This window comes from Dermacentor andersoni, chromosome 1 (assembly GCF_023375885.2).
Source record: "Dermacentor andersoni chromosome 1, qqDerAnde1_hic_scaffold, whole genome shotgun sequence".
In the NCBI taxonomy this organism is placed as follows: domain Eukaryota; kingdom Metazoa; phylum Arthropoda; class Arachnida; order Ixodida; family Ixodidae; genus Dermacentor; species Dermacentor andersoni.
This window is the reverse complement of record NC_092814.1, coordinates 369,219-384,688: the sequence shown is the minus strand read 5'-3', so window position 1 is coordinate 384,688 and position 15,470 is coordinate 369,219. Positions and strand designations below refer to the sequence as shown.

At 48.9% G+C, this 15,470-nt stretch overlaps 1 pseudogene; it reads right to left on the bottom strand.

Moving 5' to 3' along the window:
* The window catches only part of LOC126543810 (beta-1,3-galactosyltransferase 5-like), a 106,662-nt pseudogene that overhangs the window by 37,663 nt on the left and 53,529 nt on the right, over nt 1–15,470 (bottom strand).

The following is a 15,470-nucleotide window of genomic DNA, read 5'->3' as shown; positions in this document are numbered from 1 at the left end:
TCATTTCGTTGGTTACTCGCACCGCGGGAGGAAACTTCAAGGCGCCGCCTTGCGTACATTTCTTTTTATAAATTAGAAAGAGACTGTTGTCATAACTTCTGATGATGTGTTGTGTTTTGTGGCGCAAGGGCCAGGTTTGGCCAAAGAGCGCCATGACACGTGGTAATTTTGACGGTGTACTATGGAAGATGTGACTTGGCTGTAAAGTGGCCTAAAAATATTCGCTGTAAAGTGCGTAAAATCTACGTGCTATAAAATTATGGCGATGACTAATGACGAATACTATGAGCATTAAAATCAATCGTAGAAGAATGATGAAAAATATAAAATATATAACATGGTAAAATTACTTGGAGCACTGCTGCCTCGCCAGAGCCCTTGAAACACAAGGGCCTGGAGGCATGTGCTATACGAAATAGCTTTCACAGCGGCATCCTCTGGAGAGAGGAGACGCTATGAACGTATGGGGCTAATTACATGTAACACAACATCTTTCAGATAACTTAGGACTGCGTTGGTGTCAAATAGCGGTTCGGGGCCGAGTAACATTACTGGATGAAGGGGGATCTGCTGCCGGTATGCTAGGGGAAAATGTTTCTTTCTCTCAGATTCGGCTGCCCGACACTCCAGGAGGACGTGGAGGACGGTCAGCCTCTCCCCGCACCTACCACAGGTTGGAGGATCATTTTCAGTGAGTAAAAAGTTATGTGTGCCAAATGTGTGTCCTATTCTGAGGCGACAGAATAGGACATCTGTTCGCCGTGCTTTTGTTACGGAGGGCCAAGAACCTAATTGTGGCTTTATCACGTGCAGTTTGTTGTTTACTTCTGCGTCCCACTTACGTTGCCAATGGTTTCGCAGTTTCCTTCTTAAAAAAGGCTTCAGGTCTGTGACAGGGACCGAAGAGGTAGGATTAACTGTATGCAATGAAATTGGTGTGGCCATCTGGTCTGCTAGAGCGTTACCCTCGATGCCTCTATGTCCAGGCACCCAACATACAATGACATGCTGGTTAGACATAAACGCTCTACAGAGAATGGAATAGAGCTCAGTAATTACGGGGTTTCTGTGTTTACAGTGTGACTTCAAGGCTTTCACGACGCTTAGGGAGTCTGTAAATAAAATTGTTTTTTGAATATTTGATTTTCTGATATGTTTCACAGCCGACAATAGTGCATGGGGCTCAGCCGTAAATATACTTGTTTCAGGGTGCAGTACACCGGATTCCGAGAAGGATGGACCAAAGGCTGCGTAGGACACCCCGGCATGCGACTTAGAAGCGTCTGTGTAAAACTCTGTGCACGAGTACTTGTACTGGAGCTCCAAGAAATGCATTTTGATATGTGTCTCTGGCGCATGTTTAGTGACCTCTACAAACGATGTGTCACACTCTATCAGCTGCCACTCCCAGGGCGGTACTAGCTTAGCTGGAGGCATTAGGCGTTGTTCGAGAATTGGGACATCCATTTCCTTGCTAAGTTCTCTTGCACGCAGTGATAAAGGAAGTCTCATAGAGGGTCTGTTATTAAAAAGTGTTTCACACGTGAAGTCGTTAGCGGTTGTGAAACACGGATGTTCCTTATTAGAGCGAACCTTGAGAAAATACGTTAAGCTGATGTTGGTTCGCTGAAGATGGAGTGGCCACTCATCCGACTCTACATATAAACTTTCAACAGGGCTTGTCCTAAATGCGCCAGTGGCCAGACGGATACCCAGATGGTGTACGGGATCTAACATCTTAAGTGCGCTCGGTGCGGCAGAGTGGTATACTACGGCACCATAATCTAACCGTGATCGAACTAGGCTCCTGTAAATATTCAATAAACACTGTCTGTCGCTACCCCACGATGTGTGGGATAGTATTTTAAGTAAGTTCATTGTTCTAAGACATTTTTCTTTAAGATGTTTTAAGTGAGGAATGAAAGTGAGCCTGGAGTCAAGAATAATACCTAGGAATTTGTGTTCTTTGTTGACAGGAATTTGTTGTCCGCCCAGTTCTACACAAGGATCTGGGACCAGGCCTCTCTTTCTTGTGAAGAGAACACAAGAACTTTTGTGGGGGTTGACCTTAAATCCGTTTTGGTCTGCCCATTTGGAAACCTTGTTCAAGCCTTGCTGTACCTGTCTTTCGCATACTGTGAGGTTGCAGGATTTGAAGCCTATTTGTATATCGTCTACGTATACGGAATAAAAAATGGCAGGTGGTAGTGAAGCACGTAGTTTGTTCATCTTAACAATAAAGAGAGTGCAGCTGAGCACGCCTCCCTGGGGTACACCAGTTTCCTGGGTAAAGGGACGTGACAGTGCATTGCCAACTTTTACACGGAAGGTACGATTGGACAAATAGCTTTCAATTATTTTCAACATATTTCCACAGATGCCCATTCCCGACAAATCTCGCAGGATCCCGTAACGCCATGTTGTATCATATGCCCTCTCCATATCGAGGAATATGGAGAGGAAATACTGTTTGTGTACAAAGGCATCGCGAATATATCCTTCAATGCGCACAAGACGATCTGTTGTTGACCGCCCTTGTCTGAAGCCACACTGATAGGGGTCGAGTATATTGTTGAATTCAAGGAAGTGTACGAGTCTGTGATTAATCATTTTTTCAAAGAGCTTACACAGACAATTCATAAGAGCTATCGGACGATAACTTGCGGCCAAGGAGGGGTCTTTTCCCTGCTTCAGGACAGGAACCACAATTGCCTTTTTCCATGTAGATGGGAGGTATCCCGCAGCCCACAGAGTGTTGAAAAGTGTAAGTAGTGTAAATTGAGTGTCAGTATGTAAGTTTCTGATCATGTCATACATGACTGTCAGGTCCCGGTGCAGTGCTTTTGCATGTATTCAAGGTAGCTCTCGACTCGGCAATACTGAAAGGCCGGTTATAGGGTTCATTCTGTCTGGATTTTCTAATTAATGGCTTACATTCTTCTGTTTGTTTATATTTGAGAAAGGACTGAGAATAATGGGTTGAGCTAGAGACGCTCTCAAAGTGCTCCCCAAGTGAGTCTGCCTGATCTTGCAGGGTATCGCCTTGTGTGTTTACCAGAGGGAGTGATTGTGCTTGTCGCCCTATTATCCTAATAACCCTGTTCCAGACTTTGGCCTCATCTGTGTACGAGTTGATGCCCGATAAAAACTTCTGCCAGCTTTCTCTTCTGGCCTGTCGGCGGGTTCGCCTGCCTTCGGATTTTACTTTTTTAAAGTGGATAAGATTTTCTGCAGTGGGAGAAGCGCGCAGCAAACCCCACGCTTTGTTCTGTTTTTTACGTGCGATCCTACAATCGTCGGTCCACCACGGGACACGCCGTTTGCACGACAGGCCATTTACTTGTGATATGCATTTAGATGCGGCATCTATTATAAAGGCTGTAAAATACTCCACAGCTGCATCAATTTCTAACGAGGAGATGTCATGCCATGAGATACCAGTAAGAGTTCAAAATTTGTCCCAATCAGCTGTCTCAATCTTCCACCGAGGTGCCTGTGGTGGATATTCGTTTTCTTGAGGTATTCGTATTAGTATGGGGAAGTGATCGCTTCCGTAAGGGTTCTTTGTAACTTCCCATTGGAGTTCGGGCAGAATAGAAGGAGAGACTATGCTGAGATCGATTGAAGAAAAGGTTCTGTTTGCTAGAGAGTAATATGTGGGTTCCTTCTTATTCAGAAGGCACGCACCACAAGAAAAAAGGAACTGTTCAATAAGACGACCTCGCGCATCTATACGAGAGTCACCCCACAGGGAGCTGTGCGCATTGAAATCGCCAAGAACAACATAAGGCTCTGGCAGTTGATCTATGAATGACTGAAATTCATGTTTGTTTAATTTGTAGTGTGGGGGTACGTAAAGCGAGCAAATGGTGACGAGTTTATTTAGAAGAACAGCTCGAACCGCCACTGCTTCAAGGGGCCCTTGTAGCTCTAAACGCTGACAGGAAATACTTTTATGAATAAAAATGGCAACACCGCCTGATGACACGACAGCATCATCGCGGTCTTTGCGGAACTTGACATACGGTCGGAGGAAGTTTGTCTGTTGTGGTTTTAAGTGAGTTTCCTGTAGACACAGCACTTTTGGATTGTGTTTTTGTATGAGTTCTTGCACGTCATCAAGGTTCTTAAGGAGACCTCTGACGTTCCATTGAATAATTTGTGTATCCATATTGAATGTAAATAAGTGCTGTGTGTATGGAAACGTAAGGTATGCCTTAGACTACAGAGCCCTTTCGAGGCCCTGTAATCGGCGTTTTGCCCTTTCTGGAGCGTTCGAGGGAGCCTCGCCGCTCCTTAGGCGCTTGGTGCGCCTTGAGGATGGGTGTAGTGTCCATTGCCTCTTGTGAGGCGCCGGACACGTGCTCTAGCGAGCGAGAAGTTACCTGTGAGGGTCCCGCCTTGGAGGGCAGGACCCACCACCAGCCCGGAGGTCGATGGGGCACCCTGCGGGATTTGGCTGCGCCGGCTGTTGCCAGCGCTCGAAGGGACCTGGGAAGATGAGGCAGCCTCGGCTACGCCCACCTTCGGTGTCGATGGTCCCTTCTCCTCGGTTAACGGAGCAGCGCTAGCTGCAACCGCCGCGGGGGCAGAAGGCGTAACTGCCAACTCACTGGGTGTGGGTTGGTCAGTCGCCGGAGGCCGTTGTGGCGCTGCCCCCTTACGCGCCACATCGGCAAAGCTGTTCTTAGACAGGTATGACACCCGCCTCCGTGCCTCCTTGAAAGATACGTTTTCTTTGACTTTGATTGTCACAATCTCTTTTTCTCTCTTCCAGGACGGGCAGGACCGCGAGTATGCGGCATGCTCGCCATCGCAGTTGACACAATGTGGAGTGTTCTGGCATGTTTCGGAGGAATGTTCTTTGTCACTGCACTTGGCACAAGTGAGCCGGCCTCGACAGTTCTGTGAACTGTGGCCGAAACGTTGGCACTTAAAGCATCTGAGAGGATTGGGAACGTATGGCCGAACACGAAGTTTGATATAACCGGCCTCGATGGACTCGGGAAGGACACTTGAGCCGAAAGTGAGTATCAGGTGTTTTGTCTTGATTTCTTTTCCGTCTCTCCTCATCTTAATTCGTTTAACATTGATAACATTCTGGTCACTGAAGCCCTCCAAGAGTTCAGCCTCAGTGAGCTCCATCAAGTCATCGTCAGAGACCACACCACGGGTGGTGTTCATCGTGCGGTGCGGGGTTATAATTATTTGGGTTTTCCCAAATGACTCTAGTTTTGACAGTTTTTCATATTGCTTTTGATCGCAGAGCTCCAAGAGAAGATCACCGCTTGCCATCCTCGATGCCTTATAACCAGGACCAAAGACTTCGGTCAATGACTTGGAAACAAGGAAGGGTGAGATAGTTCTTACTGGTTTATCTGATTTTGCAGAATGAATAACATGGAAACGTGGGAAGTTGTGGACTTGGCGTCCGAAAAACTGAAAGACTTCATCGGTGCGCCCTCTTTTCGGAGGGCGATCAGGGAGTCGAGGAAAGGAGCTATCCATAAATAGATGTGATATTTCGGCAGTAACGCCAGCCACCCACCGTGGAGTCCTACAAGGGGACGCTGCAGGGCGTGTGAAACACGGCCTGCAAACGCCAGCTGTACATTACCGCTATAACCAAATATGAAATAACCTAGGTTGGCTATTCACACAAGGTTAACCCTTGCTGCCTGGAAAATTTGGAAGTAAGCGGAAGCTAGGAGAAGACAGGAAAGATGAAAAGTAAGAGAAAGACGAAGATTGGAGGGAGAGAGAGACAGGAAAAGGCAACTACCGATTTCCCCCGGGTGGGTCAGTCCGGGGGTGCCGTCTATGCGAAGCAGAGGCCAAAGAGGCGTGTTGCCTCCGCCGGGGGGCCTTAAAGGTCCAAACACCCCGCATCGGCTCAACCTCCAGGATCCCCTTTTCCCCAGACACGGCTAAGCCGCGCACGGCTACACGCGGGAGGGTCCAACCCTCGTGTGCTCGGGTCCGTGGTGTCGCAACACACCAAACGCCTGCTGATGCAGACGCCCCTGCGGGGTTGTCATAACTTTTGATTGTGCGAAAAGGCGTTAATCTTGATTACAATACAAATGCAGCAGTGAAAAGTGGACAACATTGCTGAAAGTTTGCTATGTTCAACCAATATTATTTCGTATAAACGCGTTCTTTAAAAAAAAAAAAAAATGATGGCCCCAAACACAAATGCCAACCCCACCCGAGAGCGATGCAAATACTATGAGCACGCGTTATGAACAAAAGATTTTCGTGGCGCCAAACGACGGGGAAAATGTGGCGATATGCATTCCTTTCGGCTGCCATTGCATATGGCTGCTCATTAGCATAATTCGTGCGGCTCGTTCTGAAAAGCAAGGCCGCGCAAAGAAAAGATGACCCCAGCGTCTCTTGTGTTGACCAGCCGCAAACTAAGCAAGCGAAACTCGCCCCAGGCGCGGACGCAGCCGAGACGCAGGCAGCCAGCGCCGGAGCAGCGTTGGCCACAGGCACCCGAGACGCAAGTAGCAAATGACAGCGAGACCCCAGATGCAGCCGAGACGCAGGCAGTCAATGCGACCCAATGGCAAACTGTACCAGGCAAGTGGCAGGCTATTAAGGAGCGGAAGGAAGAAAACTTTAAGTACCCTAAAGAATTACCATACCATGTAGTAGTCATTAGGCCCACGGGGAGGCGTAACATTTCGTCATTTCCCCGCGCCACACTAGCCACTGCACTGAACAAACTTGCGGTTGACGCACATTTAGCTAGGCTAGCGGTCTACAAACGTGACAGCAGAAGCAACACGATCACGGCTATTCGCAACTTTCACGTACGGTGGCACCATCGTGCGGCGGCGGCCGGAAACAATCGAAAGATTATACTCGCCGCTGGCTGCCGCCTGTTCGCGTAGCGTATTGGTGTTGTCTACGCTTTTCCTTCACTTCTGGTCGATGTTCTAACGCGTCCAAAGCTCCTGTGGGATCCTGAAGGACACAGAACAGAACATGCTCAGACACAGAACATGCTCAGAAGGAGCAAACATAGAAGTAACCGTGTTTCCTGCGTGCCGCAATGGGTGCTGAGCGGTAGTTATGCAGTAGGTGATGCAAGCCTTCACTAATTCCCACCGGCTGCATCCATGAGGAAGAAATTGATTATTAAGTTGCGGATTAGCAAAGTTGTCACAGAAGCGATGAAGGTTTACAGTGCGCACTTCATGCCGGAGGACTCTTTTTGTAATACGACAGATGAGTGACGATTCCGAGCACTTGAAATCGCGAATAGACGCACCTCCATAAAGACGCAGGCATAGCACTATATTGTGTGCAGGGAAAGAAATAATGCGCAATCTTAACTCAAATGTGTTGTAGGATGATTGATGCTTGTGTTCTTGCAACGCCTTCGCGGCTACGTTGGAGCGCAAACATTCTCCGTGAAGCCTTGTACCTGCTTCATAATTTCTTCTCGTTCATGCATTCGTGCTCTGCAACGCCGGCTTATCATTCCAGCATTTTCCAAAAGAGAGATGAGTTTCTCATTTGTGCATCGAAGCAAAGTGACGCAGGCGTAGAGGGACCTGGAATTCGTACCTCGTCTGCCACTTCGATGCGCGGCTGCAACGTGTGCACAGGCGCGCATGACTGCACTCGTAAGGTAACAAATCCTAGTCCAACAAACGTTAAACTACTGTGTAGTGTTCGCGTAGCGAACCCTCAGCTGATCTGCGCGTATATTATTTTATAAAGATAACTGGAAGAATAAAGCGAGCATTGCCGCGGACCGGTAAATATCGGCTGTGTATAGCTTGATCTGCCTATAGGCAAGACGCGGTAGGACTCACGCAGGCTGTAAAGCTACCGCAACACTGTAGCTTGCACAGTACGCACAAAGCGCGATAATTAAATTACAAGGGTGAACGGTTATTGTATTAGCTCGCAAAAGCGGTCAGATATGGTTTTTTGTTTACTTCTCGTGTTCAACATCCAGCTTTGTGAACACAGGCAGGGATAACTAGACAAGAAATTTTCGCACGCAAAACGCTGTTTTAGGGCTGCTTTTCATGCCGCCAATGTAAAAGACTTCGGTCGCGCAACACCAGGAAGGTTTTTTTTTTTTTTTTATCGACACGGCGGCCTATTCAAGTGGTCTAAGCAACAACTTGCACAGAGCACCACACCGTATAAAAGCTCATGGTACCAGTTCAAAGAGGTCAAATTAACAGAATAGCAAATAGAAAGCACGGTCACTTCTCTTAATAACACCGTCGCGGTAAAACAAACCACAGCTCGTGTGGTTTGCTTCGAAGCCGTGAAGTTTGTATGCAAAGGCCTTCAACAGTCATGGACGTCGACGTGCACGCTTTTATGCCGCAGCACACACTTTCTCGCTTTCAATCGGGCTTCGAATCCTGCGTTCTGCTCGCCCAATATGAGCCATTACGCATGCTAACGACAGCGGGCGTGTAAACTGAAAGGACATTTCAACATGACGACGCGAAACAACATGTCACTGAACAAGACGACCGCAGCGCTGCATCGACCGCTCTAGTTCTTAATCTCTCGGACAGCCATGTTGGACTTAAGGTGGCGCCCCCTATAGGCCGTGAAAGTTGCGAATTGTGAAAGAACAACAGCATGCTGTGAACATTTCGAGGCAAGTCAAGATCCGATCCGAAGTGGGGTACTGTCAATGTCACTAGCTACATGGCACCTCCAAAGAACACCGTGCGGTTTGTTATACACCAGGTTGAGCCTGGTAGCACCAACCGGGATCTCATGGAAAACGTTTTCTCCCCGCATGGCACAGTTCTTGCAGCGAGGATGTTAGACAAAGCCAGCACAGCCCTCGTCACGTTAGAGGCACCTAGCATATTATAACTGCCCACTCAAGACCCGCCCATTCAAGAACAGGCCAGTATTATGCCTTTCTTGTCACAAAAGTGGCCACATGCAAACATTTTGTCCAAACCAACCGGTGTGTTCCCAGTGTGGAGTCGACCATGACCAAGACACCCAGTGCAGAGTGCCTTTTTGTGTCAGATGCTAAGAAGAAGGCCATATGGCAACAAGCCCCACGTGTCCGTACAGAGCATCCCAGGAGCCTTCGCCTCGACCAGTACAGTCAAGAAGCCCAACGCGACGATATGAGGCCACTAGACGTAATAACAAAAGGTCAGTCACCCCAGCAATGCACAGACAGGAATCGAAGTCACCAGCACCACAACAGGAAGCAAGCGGTCAATCCAAGCACTATCCACACAAAACACCGAGTAGGCACCGCAGTCCGTCAAGTCAACCGAAGCAACCTCGCCAGTCACCATTTAAGCTTGACCAAGCTATAGCCAAAGCGCAAGCCGATCTAGAGAAAGCACGGTTCTTGATGATTACGACACAACGTGCTTTCAACGAGTTACTAGAAGAAAAGAAAAAAGTCGAAAGCGCAGAGAAGTTTCAGAAGGCATCAGCTAGATTCTGGGCCGTAAACCCCTTGACCAGCCCTTCTACTCCTCCAATGCCGGATAAGACCTCTGCTCCTCCAAACCCATCCCCACAAAAGGTATGCCCGCCGCCCACATCGCAGTCGGCATACGAAAAACCCGATATGCTTGCGAACGAAAGGATTACGGCAGCATTGGCGGATATCGGGAAAAGACGACGCCCAAGAGGAGAAGCAAGCCGAACAGACCAACGTAACTACCTAACTGGCCACAATCATGACGAAACTGTGTGCACTAGACACGATTAGCAACCAGCTTAGCCAAGTTCACGTAGAACAAGCAGAGGCTCCGCCTTGAGCAAGATTACATTTTACAGCGACTGGACGCCCTAGAAAACAAGCAGCCACCCCCAACCAAGCACATCTCCGCCGGAAAGCAAAAGTCGGCCCCCTACTAACAGCATAAATACAGCGCCTGTTTCCCCCGAAGATACACCGGACATCCTACAGTGGAATTGTCGAGGTCTTCAAGCCTGTGCATCAGAATTGAATCTTCTATTCGAGCGTATAGGTTATCCCAGCATTCTTCTGCTGCAGGAGACCAAGGGAACATCTCCGGGTCTTCATCACTACAAAGCTCTGTTTTCTCCCAGCATCACGCATGCTCATTGTGGACAGGAGAAAATACAAGCACAAGCTGCCATTTTTGCACATAAAGACACACCGCATGCGCAGCTGGACACCGCCACCTTCTGCACACCACATCAAGAAATTGTGGCAGCGAGAATACGCTACAACAACAAGCATATAGTCATCGCTAGCGCATACTACAGACCATCGGCTAAATCGCAGAATACAAATTATGATTGGTTATGGCAGCTGAAACACGCCTGCCCAAGGGATGCCATTCTGGTAGGTGGGGACTTCAATGCGCCGCATGAAACATGGGGCTACCGAAACTTAAGCTCAAAAGGAACAAGACTTAATGCAGCCACGGAAAAGGCAGGGCTTTTGTTGGCCAATGATATAGACTATCCCACGCGACGCGGTATGCAACCTGGGCAACGTGACACGATTCCAGACCTGACCTGGCACCCTGGAAACATCATTAAGGATTGGCGGTGCGGCCATGAGACAATGGGTAGTGATCATTACCCAATTTGGATTGAGCTGAACTCGACTCTCAGAAAACGAAGACGCACTACTCAAACAGTCAATTGACAAAAGTTCAGAGAGGCACTCGAACATCTAGAGGAACTTCCTTGAGGACCTCCTGCGCAGGGCCAAAGAACAAGCCACCACTACCACACTGGTGACAACAGATGTCCCCACACCAGATACCCACCTCCTCAATCTCTGGGAGAGCAGGAAACAGGCAGAGCAAGAATACCTATTATCAAGAAAGGATTATAAAAAATTGCTGACTTTGCGCAAAAGAACAGCAGAGGCGAGACGATACGCTAAGCAGCTCACCCGGGAGAGATGGCTAGACTTCTGTAGCACTCTCACACCATTCCGGTACAGGGCGCTTGTGGCGCACCTTCCGAGCTATGAATGGTCAAAAGAAGACTAGGAATAACATAGAGAACATCCTGATCCGCACCGGTCAGACCGTCGATGAACTAGAGCATGAGGCAGCATACACCTTTTTCCCGCAGCTCGTTCATTTGCCACCATACGATATCTACACCCCTCTGCCGTCTGAGAACTCCGACGGCATCAATGCTCCATTTAGCCTGTTTGAGTTGGAGCTAGCCCTTTCGGAAGTGAAGCTGAACAGTGCCCCAGGAAAAGACGGGATCTCCTGGAGCATGCTCCGCAACGCAGACACAAATACTAAGCACAAGCTCCTAGAGTTGATAAACAAGCATTGGCAAGACGGCTCCCTTCCTAAGCACTGGGAGCATTCCGTTGTCATACCTATACAGAAACCTGGCAAGCAACCGACGCAACTCGACAATATGCGACCAGTCTCGCTTACTCCGACCATTTGTAAGTTAATGGAAAAGATGGTTACTACACGCTTCTCCCACCACCTCGAAGAGTGTGTGTACTTCCACCCCTTCCAGACCGGATTCCGGTCGCAGTTGGGCACACAGTATAGCCTCTATCTTCTGCATACCACCATCAACCGCGAGAAGAAATTTTGCAGAGGACGACCAGACATTCTAGTAGCAGTTTACTTGAAGAAAGCTTTTGATACCATTGGCCACCCTGCTATTATAAAAGCAGTCGTAAGCACTTGAGCAGGCAGCAGAATTGTAAACTTCGTGAAAGCATTCTTAAAAGACAGGACATATGAATTTCAGCTATCTCCCGGTCATTTAGCCAGGCACTTCACCAACTCTGTAGGAGTCCCACAGGGGTCAGTCATCTCCCCTACACTCTTTAATGTCGTCATGGCCAAGATCGCGTGGAAGTTAAACGCAGTTGAAAACCTTTGGTTTACAATGTACGCTGATGATATAACCCTGTGGACGACCTATAGGCTCAGTTCAGCTGAACAAGTAACAACGCTACAAAATGCACTGGACATAATTGATCAGGAGCTGAAACCAACAGGCATGAGGCCCTCGCCGGAGAAGACACACTACATCACGATACATGACAAACATGGAAGGTCCGACGTAACCCTTTACTTCGATGGCCACCAAATTCGCCAACCGGAAGAGGGATACCTCAGAATATTGGGCATCCCAATCAACAAGGACGGCACGGCAAGCACATGGCTGCAACATTTGAAGCAGCAATGGAAACCGATGGTGCACCTTATCAGGAGGCTAACCCACCACAGTGGAGGGGCAGGAACAGAGGTTGCACAGCGGCTTACGGTAACTGTTCTCATCGCCAAGATAAGGTACGAAGCCCCACATTATGACCTGACGGCCGCAAACTTCAAGCAACTTGACAAGCTACACAATATGGCTATGAGGGCAATCACCGGCCTACCAATACACGCAAAAATAGAAGACCTGCACAGATACTCCGGCCTCCCGACGGTGGAAGCATTGGTTAAAACCCACAAGGATAACCATGAAATGAGGCTGAAGAACACGTGGAATGGTCAGCGACTGCTATCTGCACTGCGTGGCACCAACCTGCACCTGCCAGAGCTGGATCACCTCCTTCCACCCTGGGATGAAATAAGGGTTACGGAACCCAGACCACTACCTACGAACACCAAAGGTGAAGGCAGGGCACACCGACGACAAAGTGTGCTAGACGCACAACAATAGCATGAAGGAACAAAAATATATACTGATGCTGCGTTACAATACGATGAACATTCAGGAAAAATGTATGCTGCTACCGCTTTTTACAGAGAAAACGGGCAAGTACACGCCGTGAGGCACAGCGGCTATGCTTCCTGGACAGCCACCGATCTTAACTACTGGCCATCGAAGAAGCCATTCAACTCTGTGAGGCGCGCACCGAAGACACGGTTCACATCTACACCGACAGTCAAGAGGCCGTCAAGCAACTGAACTCCCGATCCTACACAACTACCATAGCGCACCGCATAAAACAAGCCTGCCGCCACCTGCGGAACAATAGACATGCACGCATTTTCGTACACTGGACACCTGGTCACAACATGAGGGGAGCGGGGAACAGGGCAGCCCATGAAGTTGCAGGCGAAAAAATTAGAGAAGACCGCCATCGCAGCCGTGAAGTGAGCCCGTCCCTGCTGGACCATACCTATAGCTCCCCGTCATCCGTCGCTGTACCAGATCAACAGATTGCCCGGTTGATACACGAGAGGAAGGCTCTACTACGGGAGTCCATTCCCACTCGCCTTCCTAGAACAGCCCAGGTTCTCATCGAGAAAGCAAGAGCTAAGGCATCTATTACACCGGATGTCCTGAGCAAGTGGAGAAGAACACAAGTGGAATGCCCCAACTTCCCTGCGATCAACGTTGATCTTAAACATATGATCTGGTCCTGTCCTGCCACAGCCACCCTCAGGAACAAGCACACCCGACCTCTAAAGGTGGCATCGTACGAAGACTGGGTCGCACCTCAAGCAGATGCCATCAGAAGAATCAACGCTTTGCTCTCCTTTGAGAAGGAGGCAGGCATCCTTCCTTTCACCTGACCCCCACCCCTATCTTAGGCCACGGGCCATCCCTTCTAATAACAGTTTCAATCAATCAATCGAAACTTCAAGGCGCCGCCATGCGTACATTTCTTTTTATAAGTTAGGAAGAGACCGTTGTCATAACTTTTGATTGTGCGAAAAGGCATTAATCTTGATTACAATACAAATGCTGCAGTGAAAAGTGGACAACATTGCCAAAAGTTTGCTATGTTCAACCAATATTATTTCGTATAAACGCGTTCTTTAAAAAAATGATGGCCCCAAACACAAATGCCAACCCCACCCGAGAGCGATGCAAATACTATGAGCACGCGTTATGAACAAAAGATTTTCGTGGCGCCAAATGGCGGGGAAAATGTGGCGATACGCATTCCTTTCGGCTGCCATTGCATATGGCTGCTCATTAGCATAATTTGCGCAGCTCGTCGCAGCAAAAATTATGGCGGAAAATCTCAGCAATGGCGGCCCAGCGCAACATCACGCAAAGTCAAAATGATGTTTACGAAACAGCCCTTCCCGTGACGCTCCTCACGAGATATTCCTTCAGCCAATCAGCAAGCTGGCATGGCGCATACCTTGGATCGCCACCACATATTCACGCAATTGCAGATGCAGTGCACTGGCTTCTGCACGCTACCGCTCACTTTCTTTTTGAAGCGCTAACATCACAATATATCTGCCAAGGACCAAAAAATGTATTAGTCGTTAAAATTTGTAGCTCCACGTCACGTTTCGTTATCTTGATGAAAACGCAAAATTGCATTTTGCAGAACTTCCATTTCCCTACCCAAATTTCAAGGCACGTGAGCTCTTGACAGCCAATCAGAGTCAACATGGCGGATAATGGCGGCCGTGCAGCCACCATGTGTGTCGAGAACAGGGGCCGAATTTTATAACAGTTCGGTTGGGGAACCGTTCCTTTGGCCTCACCTGATTGGCCGAAATTTTGATTATGTCACAGGTCGTCAGAGGCAGCGGGGCGGTAATCGCAATTTTTGAATATGTCGCGCATCTGTCAATCATCTTCAAAGCGAACCGGTAGTAGGAACCGGCGAAGGGTTAGTCCGCTTTGGGTTCCGTTGCTGTGGCTTGGCTGTGGGCTAGCAACCCTGGCCGCGCGCGCCGGCTGCGCGACCCCGGAGACACGCGGGCGTAGCGCGCGCGTGCATTGGTTGCTTCGGAGGCTATTACTTGCCTTCGTCGTCTGCTTGGCGTTGCTCTTTCAGTATAAACCACGGCTGGAAGTGCGATACGCGTTCGAAGAAATGAAGGATAATGAGTTGCACCGCCCCTGCCGGCTTTCCAAGTAGACCTTTTGCAGGCTACGCTATCAAATGGAGGAGACTCGGGTGCAAGCGTACCAGTGGTCATTCCACGCAGAGGAAAGAATATTGTGCGCTGCGGTTCATCACCACCGGCCAGCAGCTCCCAGAGGTCGGTCGGACGTGAAGCATTCATCGGAATGACCTAAATCTCTGGCGTTGCTTGGCGTTGCTCTTTCAGTATAAACCACGGCTGGAAGTGCGATACGCGTTCGAAGAAATGAAGGATAATGAGTTGCACCGCCCCTGCCGCCTTTATAAGTAGACCTTTTGCAGGCTACGCTATCAAATGGAGGAGACTCGGGTGCAAGCGTACCAGTGGTCATTCCACGCAGAGGAAAGAATATTGTGCGCTGCGGTTCATCGCCACCGGCCAGCAGCTCCCAGAGGTCGGTCGGACGTGAAGCATTCATCGGAATGACCTAAATCTCTGCTGCCGACACTGTCCACAAAGTTGCTCTCACACTTACTGTGTTGGCCGGTAGAAGGGCTGAGTCAGCTTTCCCATGACCTCCGCTCCAAAGCCAGTGCCAAGGGGATATTTGCAAGGTGAGATTGAATTCCCCGTGCTATCGCCAGCGTGAATAGCTCGCAGATCGCCATTCAGAAATCAGAAGGGTTCAAA